Genomic DNA, 13,006 nt, shown 5'->3' with positions numbered 1-13,006 from the left:
AGTCTGGAGGATCGATTGTTGGTAAAATTTTCCTTATGGTCTTTTAAAGTTACAAATGCTTTTCTCTTAGCGGTTTGCTCTATACTCTATGCCTTATTTCGTAGCTACTTCTGTGGCTTCTATGTTAATAGATCTATATGTTTCTTTTTTATTTTGCTACTTGGTATTTATCGTTAATAGAGTTCAATGTAAGTTTTGTTTTCTTTGCTTTATCCATTTTATATAAATTTTTGGTCTTATCGGAGAATACTATTGTGTCATTATTCCTTTTCAATCTCTGTATATCGTTGGCTAAAGACCTCTGGAATTTGTTTAGCTTTTATTTGAATTTTAATGCTGGAATAATGTCTAATAAGTCCTTTTCAAATTTATCTAATTAATCTATTTTTCCTGGGTATTTAATTGACTTCAACCCAAAGTAGTTTTTTTTTCTGTCTTCCCCTCGTTGCTCACCTCATTAAAGAATTTCCATCTCATTCTCTTGATGACTTCTTCAATTTTTGTTAGCAGGATCCTCATGTATAGCTGGTTACTGGGGTTTGGTATGTTCTTATCAGAGTACTCCAAGGTGCATTTTTGCATTTTTTCCTCTTTTGCTAAGGTGTGTGAGCAGGAAATTCTCCTGTGATGTGGGCTTCCTTCTCTAGAGTGCGCCACCGCCGGCTGTCAATACTTTTATGCATGTAATAATATTTAATAAGAAATAATAATTAAAAAAATAATAAACAAAATAATGCGTTCCAAAAATGTGGGCCGAAAAAATGTAAAAAAAAGGGCAGATAACTCCTTTCTTATAATAAGTGCTCTTGTATTTATAGCGATAAAAATCGAGCATAAAAATTGACCACTTATCGAGCGGAAGTAGGTTCGATCCTTGTCAACTAAGTCTAGCTATACTGATGAGGAATAAACACCGAAACATGCATGTGTATAGATGACTTATTTTTATGCACGTAATAATATTTATAAAAAATAATAATTAAAAAAAAAAATAATAATACGTCCTAAAAATCTAGGACGAAAAAAATTTAAACAAAGAGCAGATACCTCCTTTCTTATAATAACCGCTCAGGGAGCAGAAAGAAAGAAAATAGTACAGAATCGCTAATAACAAAATAAATAAATCAACAATTATATATATATATATACATATATATATATATATATATATGTATATATACAGACCTGTATTTTAATTGTTTTCCAGATACATCTGCCTGACTTTAAATGCTAGGTTTATTTATGGTGTCTTTTAAATTTAATAAAAACCCTTCACAATTTGGTGATGAGGAAACCTTGTTTATTAAAAAACTATATGTAATAATTATTGTCCGTAACTTGATGTCTACCACAATAAAAACACTGTTTTCCGAAACGATCGTACAAATAATTGATTTTGTTGTTGTTCCTTCTTATGAAACGGATTTTTAATTTAATTATAATTTGATTTTTAAATTATCAATCACATTACTAAATATTAAATTAGCTCTAGGATATTTACCTATCGAGCTTATTATATATCTAAATTACAACGAGCACTTTTCTTTTCCGTATTTTAATTAAACTAGTAATTTCACTATTACATTAAAATACCACTCTGCTCTTTAGACTATTGTTCTAATCTCCTTTAAATTATATATATATATATATATATATATATATATATATATATATATATATAATAAAAATGGCGCAGGTTTTCCCTCTTGGGACCAAAACAAGCAAATATCTTATGTAACTATAGAATGACATTTTAGACACAATCATTAATAAAACCCTAAATTTAATCCTAGGAATGACATCATCAAGATCGCAAAGATATACAATAGAAAAGGCTGTAATTTTCTTCTCTAAATAAAATGTATTACTCCTGCTCCCAGTCGACACCGGGAAGTGTTCTGCATTAGGGTCATAAATGGGGTTCCGCCTTAATTTTCTTGCTAATATACTTATACACATACCGTAATCTTTTCTTATTTTCTATCCCAAAAATAATGATTTGTCCCTCCTCACATTACACGCAATATCATTGGCTGACAACTAAATATTCGGTCATTCTGGAATGAACGAAACCTCATTCAAAAAGAACGGTCACAGAGATAAAAACAAACATTGCTTCCCTGATTAGATTAGGCACTCACTCCAGATTAAATACTCCGATTACAAACTTCGGAAACTCGAAAAAAGAAATTAAATGAACGTTATTAGTCTTCCGACAAAAGGAGGGAGGACCCGTAAATTCACCGTTGTCCCTTTGTCCGTTCGTCCGTCCGTCCGCACTTTTCTCAATAACTACGCCTTGGAATTTTTTTAAATTTTGCACAACTATTAAACATGATATAAGTAAAAAAAATAACAGAACGGATTTTCCGGGAAAACTCCGGTTGCCTCCCTCACCCAGTGGTGCATTTCGGGTTAAAATGGCTAGAATTTTGGGCATATTAAGAAAAAATTGATGCCTTGGATTTTTATAAAACTTTATGAAATGTATCTAACTGATTTCTACATAATTTTGTTTGTCTATACTTCGCGATAACTCTTGGGTGTGCCCCAGGGGCTCTTTTAGGGCTAATAAAACACTCCAGTTTTTGTCCAAAATTTTCTGTGTATGTCTATTTAGCAGTTTTGCATGGTGCTGAACCAAATTTAAATATGTTAAGGCCTTGAGGACTTTTGTGGGGCTACGTGGGGAGGATAAATAATAGACTTGGTCGTTTCTTTTTTTGCATAGTACAGAAGTCAAATTTACATATGTTAAGGCCTAAAAATGCACTGTTCATTTTCACCAGGATTTGACGTCCCTTGGTGATCTTGTAGAGATTGGCATCTAAGCTTCAGCCTCTGTCCCATCGACGAAATGTTGCATCCCTCTGCCTTTTCTACAAGTATTTTAGTGGTGAGTGCTCTGACGAACTGCAATCACTTGTGCCCCCACGACGCGAGCACCCTCGACAAACCCGACAGGCTACTAGATCCCACCCCCACACTGTAGAGGTCCCTAGATGTAAAAGATCTTTTTACTCCAATAGTTTCTTCCCCAGAACCGCAAGACTCTGGAATTCCATTCCAGGTCCCTGCTTCCCCAACAGTACTGACATGCAGAAGTTCAAGTGTAACGTGAACCGACACCTTGCTGCCCAAATCCCTACATAGTACCCCAGTAGTTGTTGCCCCTGAGAGTAGCCCCCTACACCAAAGTGGCAATTTGCCTTGTTTGGGGTGAAAATGTAATAAAAAGTAAAAAAAAAAAAAAAAAAAAGGATACTTCCAGGCGTAAGTAACTTTCTAACACAGTAAGGAGAGCCGACTATCTTCGCAGCAGCCTTGGCAATGCTCTCAATGTATCTGTTTTAACTCATGTTCCCTGTGAACGTTAGGCTGTTTAAAAGATGTGGCAAAATTAAAAAAAATAAATAAAAATAAAAATATACACACTTCTTTGCCACAAACGGCAAAAATAATTCACGTGAACTCTTTTGAACATTGTTGCAAGAAATGAACGCTCTTCATATTACAACTTTCCATTTTTTTTCAACGTCTTTCATTTGTATTTGGATCCTTTTTTTGTGACCAAGAGCGCTTGGAATGTAAGAAATATAATATTAAATACAAAAATAAAATCGTTTTCATGCTTCAAAAAAAACCAAAAAAACAACAACTTATAACCTTTAAATCAATATTCAAGAAGCATACGTGTACTTTTAACAAATATATATATATATATATCAAGCTTCGGCATTTGGACGATGTCAAAATATCGTTAATTCACTACCCGCACATCAACAGCCGAATAGCGTAGTCGTTAGAAGCCTTGACTGTAATTTGGGCGGGTGGGTTTCGATCCTTACTTGAGTTACTTGCCTGTCTAGCCGCACTGATGAGCTGTGATACACCGAAACAGTACTCTATGTGCATGACTATATATATATATATATATATATATATATATATATATATTGATAGATAGATAAATATATATATATAAATTAGTATTATATATAAATATATATAGTTCTTTGTGGGCGTTGCATACATCAGGAAAGACGTTATGCGCTATAACAAGATTCTTATGAAATCAGAGGATAAATGCAAAGTCTTGTCGAATACGCATTCTTTTCATGTTTTTTTTTATCTCAATAAATTCCTGACATATTTAGTGGAATAGCGCAAAATTGCCATTTTTCATTTTTTCTTGCATTATTTGTCAGGCGGACATTTCTCGTACAACGATTCGTCGCTTGATACTAAAGCTTGCCATATTTTCTTTCTTTCTTTGGCTTTTCTTCCCATTGTTCTTCAGTTTCTACCGACTGAAGGAGCGGCCATCTTTAGTTGTTCAAAGTGAACTGTGATTTAACACACGGCCAACAATAAAAAAAAATAAATTGTTGTTAGGTGAAAGTTTACGATAATACGATGTATTGCTCGCATCACAGTAAAATTGAAGCTTTTCGAATCATTGCAGTGGAGGGGAAACAGGACAAATACTAACCCTTTACGTAAATATAATCTTCAATTTGCATCGTAGACAATAACTTGATTCGTGGATAATAACAAATTTTACACGTGGTTTCAAAATGCTTATTCTTTTCTGAATATTAAATGAAACTGAATTAGCATTCGCACAGGGATCAGTGTTTAAATGGAAATCTTTGAGTGACACCTAAGAGTTAGATATGACCACAGGAAGGAAGTCAACAAAACGGAGCAACTTTGGAACGGAGATTCTCTATCTCTTTCCTGGCGACACTAAACAGATGCAATATGCAAAGGACGTTGCCTTAATAGGGCAGGAAAGATAAGCGCGCAGAATCTAATAAACAGTTTATTATAAATTAATGTTTTCAGTTATTTATTCGTAAATTTCTTCACAATTTTCCCATATATATATATGTATATAAGCGATATCCTTTTATCAAACAATAAATTCTTAAATCGAATATATGTCTCTATATGTTGTTTTTTTCAGAATTTAAAATTTAACCACGAAATTTATATATATATATATATATATATATATATATATATATATATATATATATATATATATATATATATATATATGAAGGTTATTTGGTTTTATTTTGGAATACTTTTTGAATGAATTCAATTATATATACGAAACTGCATTTTTACTTAAATGCGAGTTGGGGATGATTTCCCCCTTTTTTGGTGCCCACAAATTGGGAGTGGCATATGTATTATTTTTAAAATATAATCATCCACTGGCACGTGTTTTGTCGTCTACGACTCATCAGAGTGGCTGATATATATATATATATATATATATATATACCAAATCAAATTTTAGTCATTCAATGAATTCAAAAAATTATGACGTGAAATGTTTGAATTTCGAATCAAAAGATTTTTATTATGCTATGTAAGACAAAGAATACATTTGAAATATGTCTACCATCTCTTCAGATGAGAAAATATTAGCAAATAGTTATAATGGTTACACCTTATTTGCTAAAATCAGTGAGACATGGAAAATCAAAATTGAAAGTTTTTTTTTAAGTATTTAAATATCATAGAGTAAAGGAAGTCAATGAAAAAGATATAAAAATTCACATCCAAATTGCATGGATTAATTACCATATAATAATATATACGCCATCTGCATAAATTAAAGTATCATGTTTTAGCGTATTGTACGACCGGGGAACGCCAGGCGTCCAGCTTGTTTTGAATATATTGATCTTAACGATATGTAATATAAGTTATACTTTAGGTCGCTGTTTTCTTCTTTTTTTTCTTTATTTGACAATTATTTTTATAATTAATATCGGCGTCCGAGTGATTTTATCAACAGGGATCATTGACCCGGGTTCCTGATGTTTGTATACTAGTGAGGACACGCATTTTTTACATGGTAGTCACGACTTATCAAGGTCTGGAAGCTACTCGGGCATAAGGGTTATTGCGTGTACAGTAGTCAATGGGATAATATCGTAGTAACTTGATAAAATGTCTTACTTAAGGGGGCGGTTTATCAGGAATTTGTTTATGTTGGACTTGAAGACATCCAAGTTGTAATCAGGTGAGAAACAGGCAAACGGAAGAGAGTTCCACAGGCGTGCACTTTTAAGAAAGAAGCTTTGTTCATGGAATCTTTGTTTTTATTTAGGCACAGATAAAAAGTGGGGAAAATCAGTAAGTGAAACTATAATACACCCACCGACCTTGAATACATGTTTCGAATTATCTCGGCAGAAGGCGAACCGGACAACTGCCAACCCTTTACGTACAGCGTGGAACGATAAAATGGTCTAGAAAAAAAAAAACGATATGATTCCATGTCCGTTTGATAAAAACCGGTTTTCTTTTTTTTTTTTGTTGCAGAGCATCTACTAGTTGACAAGTTTGTACAAATCCCAAGAGCGATAAGAGCCTTCTATCATTTCTGAAAGTGACACAATGTTCCACAAGCGACCTGCTCCTTACCCATAAAAGTTATGATAACAAGATCATTGAAAGTACCCTCAAAATGCATCGCTGGATTACTACGAATAACGTGCCCAGGATGATAAAAACAAAGTTTCCGGCTATCATTATGGTCTTTGGTGTGGTTTCAAGCGAGGGCAACATCATGTCACATCAAAGCTTGAAAGTCGACACTAAAGTGTACATGGAGGTGCTGAAGAGTGTGGTGATCCCTGGTGCAATTAGGTGGCCACTGGCAGACTCTGAGTGCGGTAGCAGGACTCGACGCCGGCACACAAGTTAAAAGAGTTCCACGCTTAGCTCCAGAAGGAGTGCTACGACGTTGTACTCTTCGCTCAATGCCCTCTTCACCCGATCTGAACCCGTTGGACTACTTCGTTTAGTGATACGTTGAAAACATCATTAACCTAACTTCTCACAATACAAAAGTCAGCCCGATTGCCGCCATATACCAAATATTCGCCTCGCTTCCGTCGGTGCTTGTGGAAAAGGCATGCTCCCCGTTCTTTCACCATACCAAGGCAGTGATTGAGGCTGAAGGCCGCTACATTGATTAGATGTCAGCTCTACGACAAAATCAAGTTACCTGGATTAATTTTTAAAAAAGGGTTTTAGAATAAAACTGTAGTGTTATTTTCTTTAGGGCGACACTTTTATCCTTTCTGCCTTGTAAATGTGGTCTTCTATTCGTATCATAATGAATCGCTTGAATCATGAAAAATAACCAGTTGCACACGTGGTTTCAAAATCCGTTTTTCTGTTCTGAGTATTAAATGAAACTGCATAAGTTTATACACGGGCATACGCATCAGTCCAATTATTATGAGAGCAACTGGATTTAATAGAAAGAATTTCAAAAACTACTTGGAAAATCTACACGGAGAACCAACTGCAAGAGAGATTCGCACAATTGCACTTAAATGGACGGCCAGAATCTTAAAAAAGATATCTCGGTCGGAATACCTGTGTTAGCGGGTGAATGTTTAACATCCGGTAGGATGCTCAATCCTCAGCATTAACAAACAGATAAGAAAATTGAAAAACAAAAATAAAAAATAGTTATATCACGAGAATCTGCCTGTTCTACAAGTATTTTTATGGTGAATGCTCTGACAAAATACAAGCATTTGTACCTCCTCGACGGGAACACACCCGACAAGCCGGAGAAGCAGCTAAATCCCACCCCTTCACAGTAGAGATCCCTAGGTGTAAGAAAGCCGTCTACTCCAATAGTTTCTTCCTCCGAACCGCTAGACTTTGGTACTAGCTTCTGGTGTTCTTCTTTCCCAACTGTACAGACATGCAGAAGTTCAAGGGTAATGTGAACAGACATCTTGCTACTCATCTCCCTTCAGATTACCCCTGAAACTTATGTCCCCGATAGTAGTCCCCTACTTCACAGTGGCACTGTGTCTTGTTTGGGGTGAAAATTGAATTTAAAAAAATCAGTGTCTAAATGAAAATGTTTGAGTGACATTTAAGAGTCAGAGGTGACCCCCAGAACGGATGTCGACAAAACTAAGCGTCTTTTGTATGGAGACTTTCTGTGTCTTTCTTGGTGAAATTTACAACAGAAGTGACGTGTCGACTGCCTATCTGTTTACTTATCTCTTACACACACACACGTAACCTTTTAGAAATGACATAAATACACATTTCGAATTATCTTGGCGGAGGGCGAACAGAGAAACTGCCCACATTTTAATTTACATCATACAGGGGCCCGACAATATTTTTCGGACACTTTAGAACAAAGTACTTCAAGGTGGTTACTAGTGCCAAACACTTTTGAGATTGTAAGTACGTTGTTGAAGAGTGAAAATCCACTACTAGTGTAATCATTTTTTTTTAGTTTGGCTTTGATCATTTTAGTTTTTTTTGATTTTTGCGTAAACTTGCGCGACACTATTTTTCGGACATGACAAACATCCTATTTTATTAAGAGCTATGTTCATGCAATTTTTCTTCTTATATACTTAGCTGTCGTCATTAGAATCAATTATCTGTTCTATTCCACTGGCAAAACAATTAAGTTTAATGAGGTGAAATGCATTCAAAAGAAGTCTTTTGTTTGGCACGGAAGAAGCAGGAAGATGGCCTCAGCATCAGAAGAATCGCCATGGATTTGAAACTGTCGAAATCAAGGGTCGAATACATACTGAAGACAAACTCCGAGCGGAAAAAGAAGAGAGGACGAAAAACATCAATTGGCAAGAGGACTGAAAGGAGAATTAAGAGGACTGTGACACGGCTTTTGACATCTGGAGAAAAATTTACAGCAAGAAAAGTGTAGGAAAAATGTGAAGTGGATGTAAACGGCCGAACTATACAAAAAAACGCTACATAGGATTGGTTTGAAATATGCAAAGGCCAAGAAAAAATTACACTAACAAAGAAACACAAAGAAGAAGACTGGAGAGTGCTAAAAGGTGGTTAACAAAGCATGTTGACTTTAAGAAGGTTATATTTACTGATGAGACGCGTTTCAAGTTTGATGCTCCCGATGGATGGTGTACTTGGTCGAAAAGGGTTCATCCTGTTGTACTGAACAAATGACAGATGGGAGGAGGAGTTATGGTTTGGGGCATGATCTTTGCTAATGGAAATATATGGTTGGAGTGGCTCAGAGCATGACAGAACAGCAAAAGTTACAGACATTTGCTGGACAAGAACGTCCTAAAAAGGATAAGAAGAGATATGGGGAATGATTTCGTTCTGCAGCAAGACAGTTGCAGCATCCATGTGTCAAAACTCATGAAAGAATGAATGCCTAAAGTGAATATACTTTGGAATACCCTAAAAAAGCTCAGATCTAAATTTAATTGAAAATGTTTGAGAAATGCTGACGCAACTTGCCTATGATGGAGCTGAAATAACGAAAGAGGCTCAACTATGGGTACAAATACTAGATGCCTCAAAAACAACTAATAGAAACACGTAGAGATTTTATTGTGCATATGTTTGATCATTATGAAGAGATATTGATAAAAGTTATTGAGAAGAAAGGTGATATTACAGACTATTAACAGTTTTTCAACGATGTCCGAAAAATAATGTCGCGTGTGTTTTGTAAAAAATGATGAACATTAAATATTTTTCCTTTCCTAATCGATTTTCTTCCATTTTTATTACATGTATTGTCTTTATATGATCATGCTATTCTATTGAAGGAATTTAGCCACTCTATGGTACTCGGAAAATCGAATACCAAAGTGTCCGAGAAATATTGTCGGGCCCTTGTAGATTATTATTCTTTATGTATCAGATCTGTTTTCGCAAAAAACGATACTCGTGCTCTCCAGTCTTGTTTTTCCTCGGTACTCTTTATGAAATCTTTATGAAATCTTTATGAAATCTTTATGAAATCTTTATGAAATCTTTATGAAATCTTTATGAAATCTTTATGAAGTCTTTATGAAATCTTTATGAAATCTTTATGAAATCTTTATGAAATCTTTATGAAGTCTTTATGAAATCTTTATGAAATCTTTATGAAATCTTTATGAAATCTTTATGAAGTCTTTATGAAATCTTTATGAAATCTTTATGAAATCTTTATGAAGTCTTTATGAAATCTTTATGAAATCTTTATGAAATCTTTATGAAATCTTTATGAAATCTTTATGAAATCTTTATGAAATCTTTATGAAATCTTTATGAAGTCTTTATGAAATCTTTATGAAGTCTTTATAAAATCTTTATGAAATCTTTATGAAATCTTTATGAAGTCTTTATGAAATCTTTATGAAGTCTTTATGAAATCTTTATGATATCTTTATGAAATCTTTATGAAATCTTTATGAAATCTTTATGAAGTCTTTATGAAATCTTTATGAAATCTTTATGAAATCTTTATGAAATCTTTATGAAATCTTTATGAAGTCTTTATGAGATCTTTATGAAGTCTTTATGAAATCTTTATGAAATCTTTATGAAGTCTTTATGAACTCTTTATGAAATCTTTATGAAGTCTTTATGAAATCTTTATGAAATCTTTATGAAATCTTTATGAAATCTTTATGAAATCTTTATGAAATCTTTATGAAGTCTTTATGAAATCTTTATAAAATCTTTATGTAATCTTTATGAAATCTTTATGAAATCTTTATGAAATCTTTATGAAATCTTTATAAAGTCTTTATGTAATCTTTATGAAATCTTTATGAAGTCTTTATGAAATCTTTATGAAATCTTTATGAAATCTTTATGAAATATTTATGAAGTCTTTATGAAGTCTTTATGAAATCTTTATGAAATCTTTATGAAATCTTTATGAAGTCTTTATGAAATCTTTATGAAATCTTTATGAAATCTTTATGAACTCTTTATGAAATCTTTATGAAATCTTTATGAAATCTTTATGAAATCTTTATAAACTCTTTATGAAATCTTTATGAAATCTTTATAAAGTCTTTATGTAATCTTTATGAAATCTTTATGAAGTCTTTATGAAATCTTTATGAAATCTTTATGAAATCTTTATGAAGTCTTTATGAACTCTTTATGAAATCTTTATGAAATCTTTATGAACTCTTTATGAAATCTTTATGAAATCTTTATGAAATCTTTATGAAATCTTTATGAAGTCTTTATGAAATCTTTATGAAGTCTTTATGAAGTCTTTATGAAATCTTTATGAAATCTTTATGAACTCTTTATGAAATCTTTATGAACTCTCTATGAAATCTTTATGAACTCTTTATGAAATCTTTATGAAATCTTTATGAAATCTTTATGAAATCTTTATGAAGTCTTTATGAAATCTTTATGAAATCTTTATGAAGTCTTTATGAAATCTTTATGAAATCTTTATGAAATCTTTATGAAATCTTTATGAAGTCTTTATGAAATCTTTATGAAGTCTTTATGAACTCTTTATGAAATCTTTATGAACTCTTTATGAAATCTTTATGAACTCTTTATGAAATCTTTATGAAATCTTTATGAAATCTTTATGAAATCTTTATGAAGTCTTTATGAAATCTTTATGAAATCTTTATGAAGTCTTTATGAAATCTTTATGAAATCTTTATGAAATCTTTATGAAATCTTTATGAAGTCTTTATGAAATCTTTATGAAGTCTTTATGAAATCTTTATGAAATCTTTATGAAATCTTTATGAAATCTTTATGAAATCTTTATGAAGTCTTTATGAAGTCTTTATGAAATCTTTATGAAGTCTTTATGAAATCTTTATGAAGTCTTTATGAAATCTTTATGAAATCTTTATGAAATCTTTATGAAGTCTTTATGAAATCTTTATAAAATCTTTATGAAATCTTTATGAAATCTTTATGAAATCTTTATGAAGTCTTTATGAAATCTTTATAAAATCTTTATGAAATCTTTATGAAGTCTTTATGAAATCTTTATGAAATCTTTATGAAGTCTTTATGAAATCTTTATGAAGTCTTTATGAAATCTTTATAAAATCTTTATGAAATCTTTATAAAATCTTTATGAAATCTTTATGAAATATTTATGAAATCTTTATGAAATCTTTATGAAGTCTTTATGAAATCTTTATAAAATCTTTATGAAATCTTTATAAAATCTTTATGAAATCTTTATGAAGTCTTTATGAAATCTTTATGAAATCTTTATGAAGTCTTTATGAAATCTTTATAAAATCTTTATGAAATCTTTATGAAGTCTTTATGAAGTCTTTATGAAATCTTTATGAAGTCTTTATGAAATCTTTATGAAATCTTTATGAAATCTTTATGAAATCTTTATGAAATCTTTATGAAATCTTTATGAAGTCTTTATAAAATCTTTATGAAATCTTTATGAAGTCTTTATAAAATCTTTATGAAATCTTTATAAAATCTTTATGAAATCTTTATAAAATCTTTATGAAATCTTTATAAAATCTTTATGAAATCTTTATGAAGTCTTTATGAAATCTTTATGAAATCTTTATGAAGTCTTTATGAAATCTTTATAAAATCTTTATGAAATCTTTATGAAGTCTTTATGAAGTCTTTATGAAATCTTTATGAAGTCTTTATGAAATCTTTATGAAATCTTTATGAAATCTTTATGAAGTCTTTATGAAATCTTTATGAAATCTTTATGAAATCTTTATGAAATCTTTATGAAATCTTTATGAAGTCTTTATGAAATCTTTATGAAGTCTTTATGAAGTCTTTATGAAATCTTTATGAAATCTTTATGAAATCTTTATGAAATCTTTATGAAATCTTTATGAAATCTTTATGAAGTCTTTATGAAATCTTTATAAAATCTTTATGAAATCTTTATGAAATCTTTATGAAGTCTTTATGAAATCTTTATGAAATCTTTATGAAATCTTTATGAAATCTTTATGAAATCTTTATGAAATCTTTATGAAGTCTTTATGAAATCTTTATGAAATCTTTATGAAATCTTTATGAAATCTTTATGAAATCTTTATGAAGTCTTTATGAAGTCTTTATGAAATCTTTATGAAATCTTTATGAAATCTTTATGAAATCTTTATGAAATCTTTATGAAATATTTATGAAGTCTTTATGAAATCTTTATGAAATCTTTATGAAATCTTTATGAAGTCTT

The sequence above is a fragment of the Euprymna scolopes genome, chromosome 35, assembly GCF_053919585.1.
Source record: "Euprymna scolopes isolate OS-2025 chromosome 35, ASM5391958v1, whole genome shotgun sequence".
In the NCBI taxonomy this organism is placed as follows: Eukaryota; Metazoa; Mollusca; class Cephalopoda; order Sepiida; family Sepiolidae; genus Euprymna; species Euprymna scolopes.
Note: the sequence above shows the minus strand (reverse complement) of the source record.